This window comes from Mesoplodon densirostris, chromosome 2 (assembly GCF_025265405.1).
Source record: "Mesoplodon densirostris isolate mMesDen1 chromosome 2, mMesDen1 primary haplotype, whole genome shotgun sequence".
In the NCBI taxonomy this organism is placed as follows: domain Eukaryota; kingdom Metazoa; phylum Chordata; class Mammalia; order Artiodactyla; family Ziphiidae; genus Mesoplodon; species Mesoplodon densirostris.
In genome coordinates this window covers 926,226-949,724 of record NC_082662.1, presented here as the reverse complement: position 1 = coordinate 949,724, position 23,499 = coordinate 926,226, and the positions used below count along the sequence as shown (strand labels likewise).

The 23,499-nt window shown below is 43.5% G+C and overlaps 1 protein-coding gene across 1 annotated transcript in view; it reads left to right on the top strand.

Annotated features, from left to right (window-relative positions):
* The first annotated feature begins 3,070 nt into the window (after positions 1 to 3,070).
* Positions 3,071 to 23,499, top strand: part of CFAP74 (cilia and flagella associated protein 74) — a 75,867-nt gene continuing 55,438 nt past the window's right edge. Inside the window, exon 1 of the mRNA XM_060079318.1 lies at positions 3,071 to 3,137. The gene's annotated coding sequence lies outside the window, so the exon portion shown is untranslated. The remainder of the gene's footprint in view (positions 3,138 to 23,499) is intronic.

The window sequence follows — 23,499 nt, the reverse complement described above, 5'->3', positions numbered from 1 at the left end:
CGCTGAGCCTGCGCGTCCGGAGCCTGTTGCTCCAAAATGGGAGAGGCCACAACAGTGGGAGGCCCGCGTACCGCAAAAAAAAAAAAAAAAACAAAAAACAAAAAAAACTGTCCCTACTTTGACCAGAGGGAGCCCTGCAAGGTGGCTAATGGATCCTCTGACGCAGCACTAGAACCTTTGATAATTTCCTTGCTTTCTGTTGGTAAGATGCTCCAGGATCATCTTGTAAGTTTTCTGCCGCAGATCTGGAATCAGCCATTTTTTTCTAGGAAGCTCTGTTTTCTTTCTTAGTGGGAAATGGCGTGTAGGGACAACAGCCCGGGTGCTAAGAGCGCTCATCACTGCTGGACTGGTGATTGTGTTTAGACCAGTGCTGTCCAAGACGGCGATGGGCACTTCTACATCTGTGGCACCTAATACAGCAGCTACGAGCCGCACAGGGTTTCTGCCACTGAGGAATGGAATTTTTAATTTTATCTAATTAAAATGTTTTTCTTGTGGTAAAATATACAGAACTTAAATTTTACCATTGTAACCGTTTTTAAGTGTACAGTTCAGTGACATTAAACACATTCACATTGCTGTGCTACGGTCACCACCATCATCTCCAGAACTTCTTCCTTTTCCCAGACTGAAGCTCTGTCCCCACTAAACGCTCACCCCAAATTTCACCACACCAACCCCAGCTCCTGGCAACCACCAGTCTACTTTCTGCCTCTATAAATTTGACTATGTACCTCATATGAGTGAAATCAAATAATATTTGTTCTTTTGTGACTGCCTTATTTCACTCAGTATCATGTCTTCAAGGTTCATGCATTTTGTAGCAGGTGTCAGAATTTCATTCCTTTCAAAGGCACAATAATACTCTACCATATGTATCTATCACATTTTGTTTATCCACTGATGAACATTTCGGTTGTTTCCACCTGGCTATTGTGAATAATGCTGCTGTGAACATGGGTGTACGAGTATTTGTTCAGGTATTTAATTTTAATTAATTTAAATTTAAATAGCCACATGTGTCCAGTGGCTACCATATTGATAGTTCTAGACCTTCCCAGTGGACAGAGCTAAGAAATATATTTTAAAAGAAAAAATTATATTAGTTCATACTAATATTTCACATCCAAATCCAATATTACGGGGTTTTCCACTTTTTACATTTCTACCTCTTTGCCCAAATGAAAAATATTGGTTCCTAATATTACTATACTTATTTGTTTTACCCCACTTTGTATAACTCCAGAATAACAATATCAATGTTATAACAAAGACCAGGATTACTGCAAACAATTGTATAGTTTATAGTCTACTAGGTATGCACAAACTGTTGGGTTTTAAAGTCACTTGAAATGATCCTTTTCTGTTGGTTAAGCCACCAAACTGACATAGAGTTCGGTTCCTTTTTTATTATTATTATTTTGTTTTCGACTCTTTTGTTTTATGTCTTCTGTCTTATTTTGGGTTTTATAATTACACAGTTCCACAGCCAAATGTACAAGCACATTCAGAGAAATCTAGTTTCCACTGCTGTCCCTCCTGCCCCGGTCAGTAACCACTTTTATGTTACTTTATAACGTGAGAAAATAAGCAAGTGTATTCTTATGGCACCTGCCCCTTCTTAGATAAAATACTATACCCACTGTTCTGCATCTTGAGGTTTTTCCCTCAACGGTATGTTCTGGCTGTCACTCCAGGGCAGAGCATAGAAACAGTCCTTTCCCGGCCCTTCCGCTGTGCGACTGCACCTCACCCCGCTCTCGCTGGTGGACATGGGGCTCTTTTCAGTCTTTCGCTGTCCTTCTTTTCTTTAGTAGAAAGTACCTTAATCGTTAATATGGACGGGCTCAGAGAAGCAAAGCTGACAAGGAAGAAGCTCCATAATTTGGGTCGGGTGGGGAAGAGAAGAATAATTTCTCTTAGAAAAACTCCCCTGGGCTGATACGGTGACTCAGTTCTGTTCCTCAGTCCAGAAGGCAAGAGGCCTGGGCACCGCTGCAGGGGGATGAAGGCAGAGGTAACTGCTGTCATCTGGGTAAAGTCCACAGCTCTCAGAGGTGCTGCGCTTTTCACAAGGCTTGATGGCTCTGATGGATCTCACCATCCCAGGGTGAAACTAAGGGACTTCCTGGGCCCCACTGTGGCATCAGGAAACACTGGTCAAAGCCAGCCAGTGGCCAGCAGGGCCAGCGGCCTTGCAAGTCACATGCAGGCGGGATGCTGGAAGGCGCGGGGCCCTGCAAGGACGGGGGATACGTGGACTCACTCGAGGGCCCAGGGCCTGGCACTGAGTGCACTGGCGAGAAGGACCCTTCCCCGCATCTAGGCCGCAAACACACGCCCCTCTGGGCCCGGGCAGGGCTGGGGACTGGAGAATGCGCGGGGAAAGCTCAGTTCAGCTCCAGCCCAGCTCCAGCCCAGTGTGCCATATCGTGCCAAGCCTCTCATCTCGAAAAGTGAGGAACCCCGATTTTATGTGAACTCTCCTGTTTTTAAAATTGACAACTAGGGCTCTCCTGGTGGCGCAGTGGTTGAGAGTCCGCCTGCTGATGCAGGGGACACGGGTTCGTGCCCTGGTACAGGAAGATCCCACATGCCGCGGAGCGGCTGGGCCCCTGAGCCATGGTCGCTGAGCCTGCGCGTCCGGAGCCTGTGCTCCGCAACGGGAGAGGCCACAACAATGAGGCCCGCGTACCGCAAAAAAAAAAAAATTGACAACTAATCCGAACTTCAACCGGCTTGGCCCAAACCAGGGGAGGCAACCTGGCGTGCCGTTCGAGCCACCGAGCAGCGCTGGTCTCCTCCGCCACGGCCCGGGTGCCCCCGCGAACCTCCGCTCGCGGCCTCGGCCTCGGCCAGCGCCCGGGTCCCGGCGCCCCGGAGCAGCGAGCCCCCGCCTCCCTCCCGCGCTCGGGGCGCAAGTGGCCGCCTCGGCCTCACTGCGCCTGCGCGGGGGCGCGCCGCCGGACCGAGCCATTGCGCGAGTTGGGAAGGGGGGCTCGGGCACCCCTACACCGCGGTGGAGCCGTCCGTTGCCATGGAGCTGCCCGCTCCAAACCGCGCAGCCAGCCGCAGCCGAGCAGCTTCTCCGCCCGGAGCGCGCGCCGTTCGTACACCGGCAGGTCGGCTGAGAGGTGGGTCCCTTGGCCCCGGAGCCTGGGGCTGGGTCGGGGACTTTAGCCGCCACCCCAGGCACAAATCAGCGCCTTCATCGTGGAAGTTCTGCCCGACAAATAAGTGCTAGTGCGGGGGGTGGGGGTCGCCCCTGACCGGTCTCAGGGACCCCAGGGTGCCGTTCAGCTTGGGTTCTGAGCTCTGCTCCGGCTCCGCGCGGACGTTGCGATGTTGTCCTTTCACATCTAGGACACCGTTGAGCAAAACTCGAGGGGTCAGCCCGGCTGGTAAGAAGAGGGGACTCTGAGGGTCCGGGCAGAGGAAAGGAATTCCGAGGTCATCTCAGTTTGGTTTTTAACGGTTACCTGTTTCTGGAAATCTCTATTATTTGTTTCCCGTAAACGCATACTCGTTTTACGTGCTCACATTATGTATCTGGCAAACACTCCTTGACCATCTGCCGTGAGCCAAGTACTGAAGTAGGTGATGGGCGGACCGGCTCTGGTACCCACAGTCCAAAGAATTCCCTGATAGGTTATCCCTGCAGACCGTTGGTGAGTACGCTCACAAGGTGCTGCTGAAGGACTGGTTATAAAGCCAGCGTCACTAGTCACTACCCAAGTCCAGAAATAGAACCTGGTCAGCACCCCAAGTCAACCTATCCCCCCCCTTGCCCCACGCAGACCCTTCCCCGGTGACCATAGCCTGACTTTCTGATTCTGATTTCCTTGATTTTCTTTAGTTTTACCGTTTGTAAACAATATAATTGTTTCACCTGTTTTTAAACCTTATATAAATGGGAAAATGCTGTATATATTCTTTTTTAATTTTTGAAACAATCCCAAATTTATGTTAAAGTTGCAAGTTCAGCGTAAAAAACTTGTTTCCTGGAGCAGTTGAGGGTAAGGTGCCTGCGTGATGCTCCGTCACCTCCAAATACTTTCGTGTGCATTTCCTACACATAAGGGCGATCTCCAGTGTAACCACACACGACCATCAAAGATCCCGTAGAGTCACAAACCCGAGAGGGTCCAGTCTGGGACCCCCCACTGCACTGAGCAGTCATCGTGGTTCTTTAGTCTCCTTCATTCCAGAACATTCATCAGGCTTTCCTTGGCTTCGTGACCCTGACACTTTGGAAGGATTAGGCCAGTGACTTTGTAGAAAGCCCCTCTGTTTGCGTTTGTCTGATGTTTCCTCGTGATCAGATTCCCATTATGCGTCTTTGGCAGGGAAGTCACAGAAGTGACGCCACGTGTCACTCTCTGCTCGTTCCATCCTGTCAGGTGGCTCACAGTGGTCCATTGGTCACATTAGTGACGAGTTTGCTTTGATCACTTGAGGAAAGTGGTATGTGCCAGCATCTCGCCTGGGAAGTTGCCTTGCCCTTTGTAATGGACCAGTATTTTGTTGGGCAGTATTTTGAGGCTCTGAAGCTATGTCATCCCTTCCAGGCTTGAGCCAGTGGTGCACGCAGTGGACACCTACCCCCTCTCCCCGCCCCCCGCTTGGGCTCTCATACCCGACACTGGACTAACTGCCTTCCTCCACTCAGGCTCTGTCACCCAGTCTGGGCCGCTGTGGACCCTGTTTCACAGGCCCACCTGGGGCGGAAGCGGCGAAGAAAAGCAGCCTGTGCTTGTGTCTTCCTCCCTCAGTTGTGTGTAAGAGACTCATCCACGCTGCTGCCCGAGCTGTGGGTCACTCACCTCCATCACCACCTAGCTCACCACAGTGTGGCTCCCATGGTTGTTCTGCTGCTGATGGCTGTGGGTTGTTTCCGTAGCTACTGCTCTTATGAACACTGGGGTCTCGTTGTGCCTCCTGGTATTTATGTGTGTTAGGAGTGGAATTGAGTCTCCTCAAAAAAAAAAAAAAAGATATGTTGACATCCTAACCCCCGTATCTCAGAATATGACCTCATTTGGAAATTGGGTCATTGGGGATGTAATTGGTTAAGACGCTGTCATACTGGAGGAAGGTGGCCCCTCCTCCAATATGACAGACATCTTTATAAACGGGAATTTGGACGTAGACACGCACACAGGGAGACTGTCACATGGATTGGAGTTACGCTGCCACAAGCCTGGGAACCAGAAGCTAGCAGAGAAGTCTGGAATAGATCCTTCCCTAGCGCTTCAGTGGGAGTTGGCACCTTGATTTCAGATTTCTGGCCTCCAGAACTATGAGAAAATTCTTTTGTGTTGTTCTAAAACAGCCAGTTTGTGGTACTTTGTTATGGCATCCCCAGGAAACTAATACAGCATCTAAGTTTCTGTAGGGTAAACGCCTAGGAGAGGAACTGCTGAGTCAGAGGGCGTGGTAGACAGAATAATGGCCCCCAGAGACCGCCATGTCCTGACCCTTGTAACCCGTGAATGTGTTAGGTTACAGGCCCTGGGAATGTAGGTTGTTAGTCAGCCGACTCTGAGATGGAAGATTGTGCTGGATTATCCCGGTGAGCCCAGCGCAACTAGAAGGGCCCTCCTAGTGGAAGAGGGAGGCGGGGGAGAGCCAGAAAGAAAGCAGCCCGAGAAAGACCACCTGACATTAGTGGCTTTGAATTTGGTAGGGTGGGGCCTTGGCCGAGGCACGTGGGTGACCTCTAGAAACTGGAAAAGGCAAGAAAACGGACCCTCCCCCAGAGCCTCCGGAAAGGAAGGCAGCCCTGCCGACACCTTGATTTTAGCCCAGTGGGGCTCATTTCAGACTTCTGACCTCTGGAACTGTAAGCTAATACATCTGTGTTAAGTCCCTGAGTGTGTGGCAGTTTCTTACAGCAGCAACAGGATGCCAGTGCAGAGGGCGTGTGTATGTTTAACTGTACGATATGATGCTGAGCTCTTCTCAAAGCACCTGCCCCAGTTTTCACTCCCAGCGTTAGGGTGTGCGCCTTCCCACTGCTTCGTGTCCTTGGTGGCACCTGGTATACTCAGGCTCGTAATGTGTTACCGAGCCTGATGGCCGTGTAATAATAGTATGTGGCTTTACTCTGCATTTCCCTGATTACAAAGGAGGTCGAGCAACGTTGTTTGGTTTATCACCAAGAAACAGTTCGTCATCTAGCCGGGGCTCTGTTAAGAGTTACAGGGAGCAGGGCTTCCCTGGTGGCGCAGTGGTTGAGAGTCCGCCTGCCAACGCAGGCGACGCGGATTCGTGCCCCGGTCCGGGAAGATCCCACATGCCGCGGAGCGGCTGGGCCCGTGAGCCATGGCCGCTGAGCCTGCGTGTCCGGAGCCTGTGCTCCGCAACGGGAGAGGCCACAACAGTGAGAGGCCTGTGTACTGCAAAAAAAAAAAAAAAAAGAGTTACAGGGAGCACTATTAATAATGCCAGGAAAACAGGCATGAATCAAGCCATTTGGACGCCCTTTCCTGTAACCTGCCTGTTAGTCTCGCCATTTTGCTGTTGGACTGCCCATCTTCTCTGTTGAGCCATGGATGTTCCTTACATGTGTTGATGGTAAACCTTTTGGGAAATGTGTTGCATTTATCTTCTAATCCGTAGTTTTTCTTAAACTCTCCTTAGGGTGTCACCTGAACCAAAGTTTTTTTTGTTTTGTTTTGGGTTTTTTTTTGCGGTACGCGGGCCTCTCACTGTTGTGGCCTCTCCTGTTGCGGAGCACAGGCTCCGGACGCACAGGCTCAGCGGCCATAGCTCACGGGCCCAGCCGCTCCGCGGCATGTGGGATCTTCCCGGACCGGGGCACGAACCCACGTCCCCTGCATCGGCAGGCGGACTCTCAACCACTGCGCCACCAGGGAAGCCCTGAACCAAAGTTTTTAAGTGTACGAGGCTCCACCAGCTTTTCCTCTTGTGACTTAATGTTTTGATGTCTTGTTTAAGAAAAGCTGAAGGCATGAAGGCCCCTCCGCCTTCACTGTAGCAGTTTTGCTCTTCACTTATGAGTCTTTGGCCCCCAAGGAACTGATTTCCGAGGTGGACACCCAGCTTCTTAGCATGTGGACTGAGATGTCCATTCCCTGCCCGCCTCTTGCACACACATGCACACACTGCCCTGTCGGAGTTTGGGTTTTTTTTAGTGCCTCTGTGGAGCAATTTGGAGAGAACTGGCATCCTGGCCACATTGAGTGTCCATCACGTGAACATTCACCTCTCCATTGATTTAGTTATATTGGTTTTATTCTTGTTTAGGTTTTTGTTATGGACAATTGCAAACTCACCAAGTAGTGGTCCTGTGAACTGTCGGGCGCCCAGCCCCCCTTCAGTGGTCACCAGAATCGAATCAATCCTGGTGCTTCTACTGGTCCTCACTTGGAGCGCTTGGCTGATGTATTTTAGAGAAAACCCCGGGTGTAATAGTTCATCCGTAAACTCTTTAGTACACAATTCTAACTGATAAATAACTTATTTTTAGCATAACCACAAATTCATTATCAACCCCAGCCAGGTTAGCATTGATTTCTTAATAAAATCTACCACCACTTGGTGTTCATTTTCCCGCATTACCTCAGCAATGTCTTTTACAGTTTCTCACTTGATTCGGGTTCCAAACAGGAACCCCCCCTTGCATATGGTTGACTTGTCTCTCACGGCTTTTACATTCAAAACAGCTCCCCTTCCCTTTCCCCCCAAGGCATCCATTTGTTGAAGAAACTGGGTCATTGACTCCATTTATTCTTTTTTCTTTTCTTTTTTTTTTTTTTTGCGGTATGCGGGCCTCTCACTGTTGTGGCCTCTCCTGTTGCGGAGCACAAGCTCCGGACGCGCAGGCTCAGCGGCCATGGCTCACGAGCCCAGCCACTCCGCGGCATGTGGGATCTTCCCGGACCGGGGCACGAACTCGCGTCCCCTGCATCGGCAGGTGGACTCTCAACCACTGCGCCACCAGGGTAGCCCTCCACTTATTCTTTATTTAGGTCTCATTTCACGCCACCTGACAGGGCTTCATCATTTTCTCATCGGGGGTCTTGCTGCTTTTTTGTTGTATTTATTCCCAAGTACTTCATATTCATTGGTGTAATTGTAAATGATAAGTTTTCCAAATCTTATTTTCCCATTATTTGTTCTGGTAAATAGGAATATCATTGATTTTTATTACCGAATTTATATCTAGCAACATTACTAAATTGTCTCGATAACATTAACAATTTATCTCTATACTCGTTTGGATTTTCTACATGCACAGTCGTGTTATCTGGAAACAACTGTCTCCCCTTCCACTCCTCATGCCTTGTATTTCTTTCTTCTCTCCTTGTTCCAGTCAGGAGACCCAGTGGCTTCAGAGAGCATCCTTGTTTTGTTCTCAGTCTTAAAGGAAATGCTTTTAATGTTTATGATTTTTTTTCTTTTGGCCACGCCGAGCGGCGTGCGGGCACCTTAGCTCCCCGACCAGGGACCAGGGATCCAGCCCACGCCGCCTGCAGTGGAAGTGCGGAGTCTTAACCCCTGGACCGCCAGGGAGGTCTTAATAATGCTGTGATTAAGTATGACGCTTCCTGTGGATTATTGTTGGCAGACATTCTTTATCACATTAAAGAAATCTAACGCCAGTTCGCTACATTTTTAAAAAGTGTAAGTGGGATGTTGAATTTCATCAGTGTTTTTTTCTTCATTGAGTCAATTGTATATTTCTCTGGTCTGTTCGTGTGGTGAGTTGACTTGATTTCTAACGCTAAGCAAATCCGTCTTCGTCGTGATGTGTCATCCTGTCTACGTGTTGCTGGCTCTAGCCTGGTGGCACTTCACCTCAAGAGTGAGGCTGGTCTGTGATTTTCCTTTCCCTGTTTTCACTGCCAGGCTCTCGTAGCAAAAGTTAAGTGATTCCACGAAACAAACCAGGAAGTGGACCTTCTGGTTCTCTTTCCTGGAAGAAAGTGTGTGAAACTGGAACATTTTGAACCTCAAATGTTTCATGGACCTTAATAGGGAAGCCTCGGAGCCTAGAGTTTTCTTGGTGGGAACATATTTGAATTTTTTGTTTTAAATTTTTTTAAATGTTTATTTATTTATTTATTTTTCTTATTAGTCATCCATTTTATACACATCAGTGTATACATGTCAATCCCCATCTCCCAATTCATCACACCACCACCCCTGCCGCTTTCCCCCCTTGGTGTTCATACGTTTGTTCTCTACATCTGTGTCTCAATTTCTGCCCTGCAAACCGGTTCATCTGTACCATTTTTCTAGGTTCCACATACATGCATTAATATACGATAGTTGTTTTTCTCTTTCTGACTCACTTCACTCTGTATGACAGTCTCTAGATCCATCCACGTCTCTGCAAATGACCCAATTTCATTTGTTTTTATGGCTGAGTAATATTCCACTGTATATACGTACCATGACTTCTTTATCCATTCGTCTGTCGATGGGCATTTAGGTTGCTTCCATGACCTGGCTGTTGTAAACAGTGCTGCAGTGAACATTGGGGTGCATGTGTCTTTTTTTGTGTGTGTGTGGTACGCGGGCCTCTCACTGTTGTGGCCTCTCCCGTTGTGGAGCACAGGCTCCGGACACGCAGGCTCAGCGGCCATGGCTCACGGGCCCAGCCGCTCCGCGGCATGTGGGATCTTCCCGGACCGGGGCACGAACCCGTGTCCCCTGCATCGGCAGGCGGACTCTCAACCACTGCGCCACCAGGGAAGCCCTCATGTGTCTTTCTGAATTATGGTTTTCTCTGGGTATGTGCCCAGTAGTGGGATTGCTGGGTCATATGGTAATTCTATTTTTAGTTCTTTAAGGAACCTCCATACTGTTCTCCATAGTGGCTGTATTAATTTACATTCCCACCAACAGTGCAAGAGGGTTCCCTTTTCTCCACACCCTCTCCAGCATTTGTTGTTTGTAGATTTTCTGATGATGCCCATTCTGATTGGTGTGAGGTGATACCTCATTGTAGTTTTGACTGGCATTTCTCTAATAACTAGTGATGTTGAGCAGCTTTTCATGTGCTTCTTGGCCATCTGTATGTCTTCTTTGGAGAAAGGTCTTTTTAGGTATTTGCCCATTTTTGGATTGGGTTGTTTGTTTCTTTAATATTGAGCTGCATGAGCTGTTTATATATTTTGGACATTAATCCTTTGTCCGATGACTTATATGCAAATATTTTCTCCCATTCTGAGGGTTGTCTTTTCGTCTTGTTTATGGTATCCTTTGCTGTGCAAAAACTTTTAAGTTCCATTAGGTCCCATTTGTTTATTTTTGTTTTTATTTCCATTACTCTAGGAGGTGGATCAAAAAAGATCTTGCTGTGATTTATATCAAAGAGTGTTCTTCCTATGTTTTCCTCTAAGAGCTTTATAGTGCTCAGTCTTACATTTAGGTCTCTAATCCATTTTGAGTTTATTTTTGTTTATGGTGTTAGGGACTGTTCTAATTTCATTCTTTTACATGTAGCTGTCCAGTTTTCCCAGCACCACTTACTGAAGAGACTGTCTTTTCTCCATTGTATATCCTTGCCACCTTTGTCATAGATTAGTTGACCATAGATGCGTGGGTTTATCTCTGTGCTTTCTATCCTGTTCCATTGATCTGTATTTCTGTTTCTTGCCAGTACCATATTGTCTTGATTACTGTAGCTTTGTAGTATAGTCTGAAGTCAGGGAGTCTGATTCCACCAGCTCTGTTTTTTCCCCCCAAGACTGCTTTGGCTATTCAGGGTCTTTTGTGACTCCATACAAATTTTAAGATTTTTTGTTCTAGTTCTTTAAAAGATGCCATTGGTAATTTGATAGGGATTGCATTGAATCTGTAGATTGTTTTGAGTAGTATAGTCATTTTCACAATATTGATTCTTCCAATCCAAGAATGTGGTATATCTCTCCATCTGTTGGTATCAACTTTAATTTCTTTCATCAGTGTCTTATAGTCTTCTGCATACAGCTCTTTGGTCTCCCTAGGTAGGTTTATTCCTAGGTATTCTATTCTTTTTGTTGCAATGGTAAATGGGAGTGTTTCCTTAATTTCTCTTTCAGATTTTTCATCATTAGTGTATAGGAATGCAAGAGATTTCTGTGCATTAATTTTGTATCCTGCAACTTTACCAAATTCATTGCTTAGCTCTAGTAGTTTTCTGGTGGCATTTTTAGGATTCTCTATGTATAGTATCATGTCATCTGCAAATAGTGACAGTTTTACTTTTTCTTTTCCAATTTGTATTCCTTTTATTTCTTTTTCTTCTCTGATTGCTGTGGCTAGGAGTTCCAAAACTACGTTGAATAATAATAGTGAGAGTGGACATCCTTGTCTTGTTCCTGATCTCAGTGGAAATGGTTTCAGTTTTTCACCATTGAGAATGATGTTTGCTGTGGGTTTGTCGTATATGGCCTTTATTATGTTGAAGTAGGTTCCCTCTATGCCCACCTTCTGGAGAGTTTTTTATCATAAATGGGTGTTGAATTTTGTCAAAAGCTTTTTCTGCATCTATTGAGATGATCATATGGTTTTTATTCTTCAGTTTGTTAATATGGTGTATCACATTGATTGATTTGCGTATATTGAAGAATCGTTGCATCTCTGGGATAAATCCCACTTGATCATGGTGTATGATCCTTTTAATGTGTTGTTGGATTCTGTTTGCTAATATTTTGTTGAGGATTTTTGCATCTATATTCATCAGTGATATTGGTCTGTAATTTTCTTTTTTTGTAGTATCTTTGTCTGGTTTTGGTATCAGGGTGATGGTGGGCTCAGAGAATGAGTTTGGGAGTGTTCCTTCCTCTGCAGTTTTTTGGAAGAGCTTGAGAAGGATGGGTGTTAGCTCTTCTCTAAATATTTGGTAGAATTCACCTGTGAAGCCATCTGATCCTGGACTTTTGTTTGTTGGAAGATTTTTAATCACAGTTTCAATTTCATTACTTGTGATTGGTCTGTTCATATTTTCTGTTTCTTCCTGGTTCAGTCTTGGAAGGTTATAGCTTTCTAAGAATTTGTCCATTTCTTCCAGGTTGTCCATTTTATTGGCATAGAGTTGCTTGTAGTAGTCTCTTAGGATGCTTTGTATTTCTGCGGTGTCTGTTGTAACTTCTCCTTTTTCATTTCTAATTTTATTGATTTGAGTCCTCTCCCTCTTTTTCTTGATGAGTCTGGCTAATGGTTTATCAATTTTGTTTATCTTCTCAAAGAACCAGCTTTTAGTTTTATTGATCTTTGCTATTGTTTTCTTTGTTTCTGTTTCATTTATTTCTGCTGTGATCTTTATGATTTCTTTCCTTCTGCTAACTTTGGGTTTTGTTTGTTCTTTCTCTAGTTCCTTTAGGTGTAACCTTAGATTGTTTATTTGAGTTTTTTCTTATTTCTTGAGGTAGGCTTGTATAGCTATAAACTTCCCTCTTAGAACTGCTTTTGCTGCATCCCATAGGTTTTGGGTTGTCATGTTTTCATTGTCATTTGTCTCTAGGTATATTTTGATTTCCTCTTTGATTTCTTCAGTGATCTCTTGGTTATTTAGTAATGTATTGTTTAGCCTCCATGTGTTTGTGTTTTTTACATTTTTTTCCCTGTAATTCATTTCTAATCCCATAGCGTTGTGGTCAGAAAAGATGCTTGATATGATTTCAATTTTCTTAAATTTACTGAGACTTGATTTGTGACCCAAGATGTGATCTATCCTGCAGAAGAATGTTCCGTGCACACTTGAGAAGAACATGTAATCTGTTTTTGGATGGAATGTCCTTTAAATATCAAATAAATTTTTCTGGTCTATTGTATCATATAAAGCTTGTGTTTCCTTATTAATTTTCTGTTTGGATGACCTGTCCATTGGTGTAAGTGAGGTGTTAAATTCCCCCACTATTATTGTGTTACTGTCGATTTCCTCTTTCATAGCTGTTAGCAGTTGCCTTATGTATTGAGGTGCTCCTATGTTGGGTGCATATATATTTATAATTGTTATATCTTCTTCTTGGATTGATCCCTTTATCATCACATAGTGTCCTTCCTTGTCTCCTGTAACATGCTTTATTTTTATTTTTATTTTTTTTGCAGTATGCGGGCCTCTCACTGTTGTGGCCTCTCCCGTTGCGGAGCACAGGCTCCGGACGCGCAGGCCCAGCGGCCATGGCTCACGGGCCCAGCCGCTCCGCGGCATATGGGATCCTCCCAGACCGGGGCACGAACCCGTATCCCCTGCATCAGCAGGCAGACTCTCAACCACTGCGCCACCAGGGAGGCCCTAACATGCTTTATTTTAAAGTCTATTTTATCTGATATGAGTACTGCTACTCCAGCTTTCTTTTGATTTCCATTTGCATGGAATATCTTTTTCCATCCCCTCACTTTCAGTCTGTATGTGTCCCTAGGTCTGAAGTGGGTCTCTTGTAGACAGCGTATATATGGGTCTTGTTTTTGTATCCATTCAGCAAGCCTATGTCTTTTGCTTGGAGCATTTAATCCATTCATGTATAAGGTAATTATTGATATGTATGTTCCTGTTACCATTTTCTTAATTTTGGGGGGTTTGTTTTTGTAGGTCCTTTTCTTCTCTTGTGTTTCCCACTTAGAGAAGTTCCTTTAGCATTTCTTGTAGAGCTGGTTTGGTGGTGCTGAATTCTCTTAGCTTTTGCTTGTCTGTAAAGCTTTTGATTTCTCCATCGAATCTGAATGAGATCCTTGCTGGGTAGAGTAATCTTGGTTGTAGGTTCTTCCCTTTCATCACTTTAAGTATATCATGCCACTCCCTTCTGGTTTGTAGAGTTTCTGCTGAGAAATCAGGTGTTAACCTTATGGGAGTTCCCTTGTATGTTATTTATTGTTTTTCCCTTGCTGCTTTCAATAATTTTTCTGTCTTTAATTTTTGCCAATTTGATTACTATGTGTCTTGGTGTGTTTCCCCTTGGGTTTATCCTGTATGGGACTTTCTGCGCTTCCTGGACTTGGGTGGCTATTTCCTTTCCCATGTTAGGGAAGTTTTTGACTGTAATCTCTTCAAGTATTTTCTCTGGTCCTTTCTCTCTCTCTTTTCCTTCTGGGACCCCTATAATGCGAATATTGTTGTGTTTAATGTTGTCCCAGAGGTCTCTTAGGCTGTCTTTGTTTCTTTTCATTCTTTTTTCTTTATTCTGTTTCACAGCAGTGAATTCCACCATTCTGTCTTCCAGGTCACTTATCCGTTCTTCTGCCTCAGTTATTCTGCTATTGATTCCTTCTAGTGTATTTTTCATTTCAGTTATTGTATTGTTCATCTCTGTTTGTTCTTTAATTCTTTTAGGTCTTCGTTAGACAGTTCTTGCATCTTCTCGATCGTTGCCTCCATTCTTTTTTTTTTTTTTTTTTTTGGTTTTATTTTTTATTTTATTTTATTTTTTTGCCTCCATTCTTTTTCTGAGGTCCTGGATCATCTTCACTATCATTATTCTGAATTCTTTTTCTGGAAGATTGCCTATCTCCATTTCATTTAGTTGTTTTTCTGGGGTTTTACCTTGTTCCTTCATCTGGTACATAGCCCTCTGCCTTTTCATCTTGTCTGTCTTTCTGTGAATGTGGTTTTTGTTCCACAGGCTCCAGGATTGTAGTTCTTGTTGCTTCTGCTGTCTGCCCTCACTGTAGTTCCTGGTTTCCTCAGCCAGGAAAGGACACAGCGTCTCATAAGATGGAATTAGCACTTGGGTGAAGAAAGCAGTGTAAGAAGGGTGGTCAACACTCCATCAAAATCATGGCATCATTACATTTGAGCAGTGAAAATACTCCATTGCTTAATCTCCTTGAGTCTCAATATTCTTACCTCCCAGGCAAATGAAGAGACACTGGAATAATAAAGTTTATACTGAAGATAAATTCTTCTCACTCCTGCTGGGCCAGTCACCTGAAACTGCTTATATCACAATCGTTCGTCAGTCAAATCCACAGGGCAATTCTCCTCAAGCAACAATCAGGGGTCCATGGAAGCTGCTAGTGTTGCAGGGTCTCCTGCAGAGGTGGGGGTTGGCTGTGCCTCACCGTGAGGACAAGGACACTGGCAGCAGCATTTCTGGGAAGTACTCCTTGGTGTGAGCCCTCCCAGAGTCCCCATATTTGACTCTTGATTGAATTTCTTTTACGCCTGTGGGAATTTTCAAGTTTTTTACTTTTTGTTCTTGAAACAATTTTGGTTAGTAATATTTTTCTAATAATTTGTCCATTGTCTAAATTTTCAAATTTATTGGTGTAAAGTGGTTCATGACATTTTTACATTTTTTCATGTCTGTAGTATCTATAGTTAGAGACCCTTTTCTTCTTATATGGATGATTTGTTCTTTCTCTTTTTATTTATCAGTTTCATTAGAGATTTGTCAGTTTTATAAATCTTCTAAAAGTACAAACTTTTGGCTTTGAGGAACATCTCTATCACATGTTTGTCTTGCAGCATTAATTTCTAATCTTTTTTGTTTTCTTCCTTCTGCTTTCTTTGGGTTTATATCGCAGCTCTCTTTATAACCCCTTGAGTTGGATGTTTAGCACATTAATATTTAGCCTGTCTTGTTCCTGATATGAGCATTTAGGATTACAGATTCACTCTGTTCTACCTTGGCTACACTCAGTTTGATATATGATATTTTCATTATAACTCAGTTAAAAACATTCTATAATTTTCATTATGATTTTTTTCTTTGGCCCACGGGTTATTTAGAAGTATGTTTCTTATTTTCAAAAAATAAGGTGAATTTATAGTTGTTGATTTGATTTTTTTCTTCCAGTCTTATTGGAATATAATTGACATACAGCACTGTATAAGTTTAAGGTGTACAGCATAATGATTTGACATATAAACATCATGAACTGATCACCAAAATAAGTTTAGTGAACATCCATCGTCTCATATAGGTACAAAATTAAAGAAATAGAAAAAAGTTCTTCCTCGTGATGAGAACTCTTAGGATTTACCCTCTTAACAACTTTCATATATAACATACAAAGTGTTAATTACATTTATCATGTTGTACATTACATCATTAGTACTTATTTATCTTATAACTGGAAGTTTGTACGTTTTTATGCCCTCATCCAATTCCCCCTTCCCCAATCCCCCGCCTCTGGTAACTACAAATCTGACCTCTTTTTCTATGATTTTGTTTGTTTTTGAAATATAATTAGCCTACAACACTATGTTAGCTCCTGTTACACAACATAATAATTCGATATTTCTATACATTTTGAAGTGATCACAGGATATGTCTCATTACGATAGGTCACCATACAAAGATACTATATAGTTATTGTTATGTTCCCCTCACTGTACATTTCATCCCTGTGACTTGTTCATTTTTCAGCAGGAAGTTTGTACCTTCCGATATCTCTTACCTATTTCTCTCCCCCTCTCACTCCCACCCGCTCTGGCAACCACCTGTTTGTTCTCTGTATCTATGACTCTGTTTCTGTTTTATGATGTTTGTTCATTTGTTTTGTTTTTTTAGATTCTAAATATAAGTGAAATCATACATTATTTCTCTTTCCCTATCTGACTTATTTCACTTAGCATAATACCCTCGAGGTCCATCCATATTTTTACAGATGATAAGATTTCATTCTTTTTATGGCTGAGTAGTACTCCATTGTGTATATATACCACATCTTTTTTATCCATTCACGTGTTGATGGGCACTTACGTTGCTTACATATCTTGGCTATTGTAAATAGTACTGCAATGAATATAAGGGTGCATATATCTTTTCTAATTAGTGTTTTGGGGTTTTTTTCCTTGATAAATACCCAGGAGTAAAATTGATGGATCATATGGTAGTTCTATTTTTAATTTTTTGAGTAATTTCAATACTGTTTTCCACAGTGGCTGCACCAATTTACATTCCCACCAGCAGTGCAGGAAGGTTCCCTTTCCTCCGTATTCGGCCAGCGTTTGTATATCTTCTTTGGAAAAATATCTATTCAGATCCTCTGCCCATTTTTTAATCAGGTTGTTCAGTTTCTTGACGTTGAGTTGTATGAGTTTGTATATATCTTGGATATTAACCACTTATTGGATATATTTGCAAATATCATCTGCCATTCAGTAGATGGCCTTTTAAAAATTTTTATTTATTTATTTATTTATTTATTTATTTATTTATTTTTGGCTGTGTTGGGTCTTCGTTGCTGTGCACGGGCTTTCTCTAGTTGCGGCGAGCAGGGGCTACTCTTTGTCATGGTGCGCAGGCTTCTCATTGTTGTGGAGCATGGGCTCTAGGCACACGGGCTTCAGTAGTTGTGGCACATGGTCTCAGTACTTGTGGCTCATGGGCTCTGGAGCGCAGGCTCAATAGTTGTGGCGCACAGGTTTAGTTGCTCCATGGCATGTGGGATCTTCCTGGCCAGGGCTCGAACCCGTGTCCCCTGCATTGGCAGGCAGATTCTTAACCACTGTACTACCAGGGAAGTCCCTGGCCTTTTTGTTTTGATAATAGTTTTCTTCGCTGCACAAAAGCTTTTTAGTTTGATATAGTCCCATCTGTGTATTTCTGCTTTTGTTTCCTTTGCCTGAAGAGACAAATCCAAAAATTATTACTAAGTTCGGTGTCAAAGATCTTACTGCCTATATTTTCTTCTAGAATTTTTACGGTTTCTGGTCTTATATTTAAACCTTCAATCCATTTTTTAAAAATTTATTTATTTATTTATTTTTGGGCTGTGTTGGGTCTTCATTGCTGCGTGCGGGCTTTCTCAGTTGTGGCGAGCAGGGGCTACTCTTTGTTGCGGAGCACAGGCTCTAGACATGTGGGCTTCAGTAGATGTGGCATGCGGGCTCAGTAGCTGTGGCGCGTGGGCTCAGTAGTTGTGGTGCACAGGCTTAGTTGCTCTGCGGCATGTGGGATCTTCCCGGGCCAGGGCTCGAACCCATGTCCCCTGCATTGGCAGGCGGATTCTTAACCACTGTGCCACCAGGGAAGTCCTGTTTAATCCATTTTGAATTTATTCTTATATATAGTATGAGAGAGTAGTCCAGTTCAATTCTTTTGCATGTAGCTGCTCAGTTTTCCAAAAACCATGTATTGAAGAGGCTGTCTTTTCCCCATTGTATATTCTTGCCTCATTTGTTGTAGATTAATTTCCCATATACATTTATTTATTTGTGGGCTTTCTATTCTGTTCTATTGATCTGTGTGTCTATTTTTGTGCCAGTACCATACTGGTTTCATTACTGGAGATTTGGAATATAGTTTAAAATCAGGAAGTGTGGTTCCTCCAGCTTTGGAGATTGCTTTGGCTATTTGGGGTCTTTTCTGTTTCTATACATATTTTAAAATTATTTAAATTGATAAGTGCCATTGGTATTTTGATAGGGATTACATTGAATCTGTAGATTGCCTTGAGTAGTATAGTCATTTTAACAATATTAATTCTTCCAATCCATGAGCACAGTATATCTTTCCATCTGTTTGTGTCGTCTTTTTTTTTTTTTGCAGTACGCGGGCTTCTTACTGTTGTGGCCTCTCCCACTGCGGAGCACAGGCTCCGGACGTGCAGGCTCAGCGGCCATGGCTCACGGGCCCAGCCGCTCCACGGCATGTGGGATCTTCCCAGACTGGGGCACGAACCCGTGTCCCCTGCATCGGCAGGTGGACTCTCAACCACTGTGCCATCAGGGAAGCCCTGTGTCGTCTTTAATTTCTTTCTTCAGTGTCTTATAGTTTTCTGAGTACACGTCTTTTACTTCCTTAGTTAGATTTATTCCTGGGTGTTTTAGTCTTTTTTGATGGGATTGTAAATGGGATTGTTTTCTTAATTTCTCCTTCTGATAGTTTGTTGTTGGTGTATATAAATGCAACAGATTTCTGTGTATTAACTTTGTATCCTGCAATTTTACTGAATTCACTGATGAATTCTAGTAGTTTTTTGGTGGCATCTTTAGGATTTTCTATGTACAATGTCATGTCATCTGTGAACAGTGACAGTTTTACTTCTTCCTTTCCAATTTGGATCCTTTTTTTTTCTTTTTCTTGTCTGAGTGCTGTGGCTAGGACTTCCAAAACTATGTTGAATAAAAATGGCGAGAGTGGACATCCTTGTCTTGTTCCTGATCTTAGAGGAAATGCTTCCAGCTTTTCACCGTTGAGAATGATGTTAGCTGTGGGTTTGTCATAAACGACCTTTATTATGTTGAGGTATGTTTCCTCTATACCCACTTTGTTGAGAGTTTTTATCATAAATGGAAGTAGAATTTTGTCAGAAGCTTTTTCCTGCATCTATTGAGATGATCACATGATTTTTTAAAAATTTTATTTATTTATTTTTTCTGGCTGCATTAGGTCTTTGTTGCTGCGTGCGGGCTTTCTCTAGTTGCAGCGAGCAGGGGCTACTCTTTGTTTTGGTGCATGGGCTTCTCATCGCAGTGGCCTCTCTTGTTGCAGAGCATGGGCTCTAGGTGCACGGGCTTCAGTAGTTGTGGCTCGCAGGCTCTAGAGTGCAAGCTCAGTAGTTGTCACGCACGGGCTTAGTTGCTCTGAGGCATGTGGGATCTTCCTGGACCAGGGCTCAAACCCGTGTCCCCTTCATTGGCAGGTGGATTCTTAACCACTGCACCACCAGGGAAGTCCCGATCATATGATTTTTATTCTTCAATTTGTTAATGTCATGTATCACATTGATTGATTTGTGGATATTGAAACATCCTTGCATCCCTGGTATAAATCCCACTTTATCGTGGTATATGATCCTCTTAATGTATTGTTGGATTCAGTTTGCTAATATATATATATTTTTTTGTTGTTGTTGTTGTTGTTGTTATTGTTGTTTTGCGGTATGTGGGCCTCTCACTGTTGTGGCCTCTCCCGTTGCGGAGCACAGGCTCCGGACGCGCAGGCTCAGCAGCCATGGCTCACGGGCCCAGCTGCTCCACGGCACGTGGGATCTTCCCGGACCGGGGCACGAACCCGTGTCCCCTGCATCGGCAGGCGGACCCTCAACCACTGCGCCACCAGGGAAGCCCAGTTTGCTAATATTTTATTAAGGATTTTTGCATCTATGTTTGTCAGTGATATTGGCCTATAATTTTCTTTTTTTGTGATGTTGTTCTCTGGTTTTAGTATCAGGGTGATGCTGGCCTTGTAGAATGAGTTCAGAAGCATTCCTTTCTCTGCAAATTTCTGGAATTGTTTGAGAAGGCTAGGTGTTCACTCTTCTGTAAATGTTTGGTAGAATTCACCTGTGAAGCCATCTGGTCCTGGACTTCTGTTTGTTTGGAGTTTTTTTTTAAATAATTTTTTGTGGTAATCTCTTATGATCCTTTGTATATCTGTGGTGTCAGTTGTAACTTCTTTTTTCAGTTTAATTTTTATTTTATATTGGAGTATAGTTGATTTACAATATTGTGTTAGTTTCAGGTGTACAACAAAGTGATTCAGATATATGTACACATATATCCATTCTTTTTCAGACTCTTTTTCCATATAGATTACTACAGAATATTGAGTAGAGTTCCCTGTACTATACAGTAGGTACTTGTTGATTATCTATTGTATATATTTAGTAGTGCGTATATGTTAATCCCAAACTCCTCATTTTTCCCTCCCCCCACCTTTCCCCTTTGGTAACCTTGAGTTTGTTTTCGAAGTCTGTGAATCTGCTTCTATTTTGTAAATAAGTTCATTTGTACCATTTTTTAAAGATTCCACATATAAGTGATATTATATGACATTTGTCTTTGTCTGACTTACTTCACTTAGTATGATAATCTCTAGGTCCTTCCATGTTGCTGCAAATGGCATTATTTCATTCCTTTTTTATGGCTGAGTAATATTCCATTGTATATATGTACCACATCTTCTTTTCCCATTCATATGTTGATGGACATTTAGGTTGCTTCCATGTCTTGGCTATTTTAAATAGTGCTGCAGTGAACATTGGGGGTGCATGTATCTTTTCAAATTATGGTTTTCTCCAGATATATGCCCAGGAGTGGGATTGCTGGGCCGTATGGTAGTTCTATTTTTAGTTTTTTATGGAATCTCCATACTGTTCTCCATAGTGGTTGTACCAATTTACATTGCCACCTACAGTGCAAGAGGGTTCCCTTTTCTCCACACCCTCTCCAGCATTTATTGTTTGTAGACTTTTTGATGATGGCCATTCTGACTGGTGTGAGGTGATAACCTCATTGTAGTTTTGATTTTCATTTCTCTAATAATTAGCAATGTCAAGCGTCTTTTCATGTGCTTTTTGGCCATCTTTATGTCTTCTTTGGAGAGGTGTCTATTCAGATCTTCTGTCCATTTTTTTATTATGTTTTTTTTTTCTTTGCTGTATGTGGGCCTCTCACTGTTGTGGCCTCTCCCATTGTGGAGCACAGGCTCCGGACGTGCAGGCTCAGTGGCCACAGCTCACGGGCCTAGCCGCTCCACGGCATGTGGGATCTTCCCAGACCGGGGCACGAACCCGTGTCCCCTGCATCAGCAGGACGACTCTCAACCACTGCGCCACCAGGGAAGCCCGGGTTGTTTGTTTTTTTGATATTGAGCTGCATGAGCTGTTTGTATATTTTAGAGATTAATCCCTTGTCGTCGCTTCATTTGCAAATATTTTCTCCCATTCTGTGGCTTGTCTTTTCATTTTGTTTGTGATTTCCTTTGTTGTGCAAAAGCTTTGAAGTTTAACTAGGTCCCATTTGTTTATTTCGTTTTTATTTTCATTACTGTAGGAGGTGGAAGCAAAAAGATATTGCTACAATTTATGTCAGAGGGTATCCTGCCTATGTTTTCCTCTAAGAGTTTTATAGTATCTGGTCTTACATTTAGGTCTTTAATCCATTTTGAGTGTATTTTTGAGAGAATGTTCTAATTTCGTTATTTTACATGTAGCTGTTCAGTTTTACCAGCACCACTTATTAAAGACACTGTCTTTTCTGCATGGTATATTCTTGCCTCCTTTGTTGTAGATTATTTGACTGTAAGCGTGTGGACTTATTTCTGGGCTTTCTGTCCTGTTCCATTGATCTATATTTCTGGTTGTGACTTCTTTTTCACTTCTGATTTCCTATATTTGGGCTCTCTCTCTTTTTCTCTTCATGAGTTGGGCTAAAGGTTTATCGATTTTGTTTATCTTTTCAAAGAACCAGCTCTTAGTTTCATTGGCTTTTCTGATTGTTTTTTAAAGTCTCTATATCATTTATTTCTGCTCTGATCTTTATGACTTCTGTCCTACTTTGAGTTTTGTTTGTTCTGCTTTCTCTACTTAGGGTTAGGTTTTAGGTGTTCGGTTAAGTTGTTTATTTGAGATTTTTCTTGTTTCCTGAGGTAAGCTTGTATTGCTATAAACTTCCTTCTTATAACTGCTTTTGCTGCATCCCACAGATTTTGGATAATTTGCTTTTCATTTTCATTTGTGTCCAGGTATTCTTTTAATTTCTTCTTTGATTTCTTCAGTGATCCATTGGTTGCATAGTAGCATATTGTTTAGCCTCCACATGTTTGTGTTTCTTGCCGTTTTTTTCTTGTAGTTGATTTTTAGTCTCATAGCATTGTGATCATAAAAGATACCTGATAAGATTTCAGTTTTCTTAAATTTATTGAGACTTGTTTTGTGGCCTAACATGTGATCTGTCCTGGAGAATGTTTCCTGTATACTTGGCTTTTTTTTTTTTTTTTTTTTTTTTGCGGTATGCAGGCCTCTCACTGTTGTGGCCTCTCCCGTTGCGGAGCACAGGCTCCGGACGCACAGGCTCAGCGGCCATGGCTTACGGGCCCAGCCGCTCCGCGGCATGTGGGATCTTCCCGGACCGGGGCACGAACCCGTGTCCCCTGCATTGGCAGGCGGACTCTCAACCACAGCACCACCAGGGAAGCCCTCCTGTATACTTGAAAAGAATGTGTATTTGCTGTTTTGGGATGGAATGTTCCAGATAGATCAATTAAGTTCATTTGGTCTAATGTGTCATTTAAGGCCAGTGTTTCCTTACTGATTTTCTGTCTGGACGATCTCTCCATTGATGTAAGTGGCCTGGGAGTCCTAGAGTAGGAGTATCAACCAACTGGTGGGCAGGGCCAAGGTCCAGGGGGTCCTGTGGCTGGTGCTGCCCACTAGTGGGTGACGCTGGTCCTGGGGCTGGTACTGGGCAGTGGTGAGCAGGACTGGGTCCTGGGCCCTCAGGTGGACAGCGCGAGGTCCCGGTGCGGCTGTGGGCTCAGGAAGTCTTAAGGCAGCCAGCCTACTGGCAGGTGGGGCTATGCCCCTGCCCAGCTCACTGCTTGGCCTGAGGCATCCCCATACTGGTGCCTACAGGCTGGTATGCAGGGCAGGTCCTGGCACTAATAAGCCAGAGGGAGGTTCTGAAGTGGCGCTTGCAGCACCCGTGTCCTTGTGTTAGAGCGAGCTGCCCCCAGAATAGCTGCCACCAATGTCTGTGTCCCCGGATGAGCTGCCCTTTCCCACAGCCTCTCCAGGAGGCTCCCCAAGATCAGCAGGTGGGTCTGACCCAGGCTCCTCTCAATTTCCTGCTTTTGTCCTGGGTCCTGA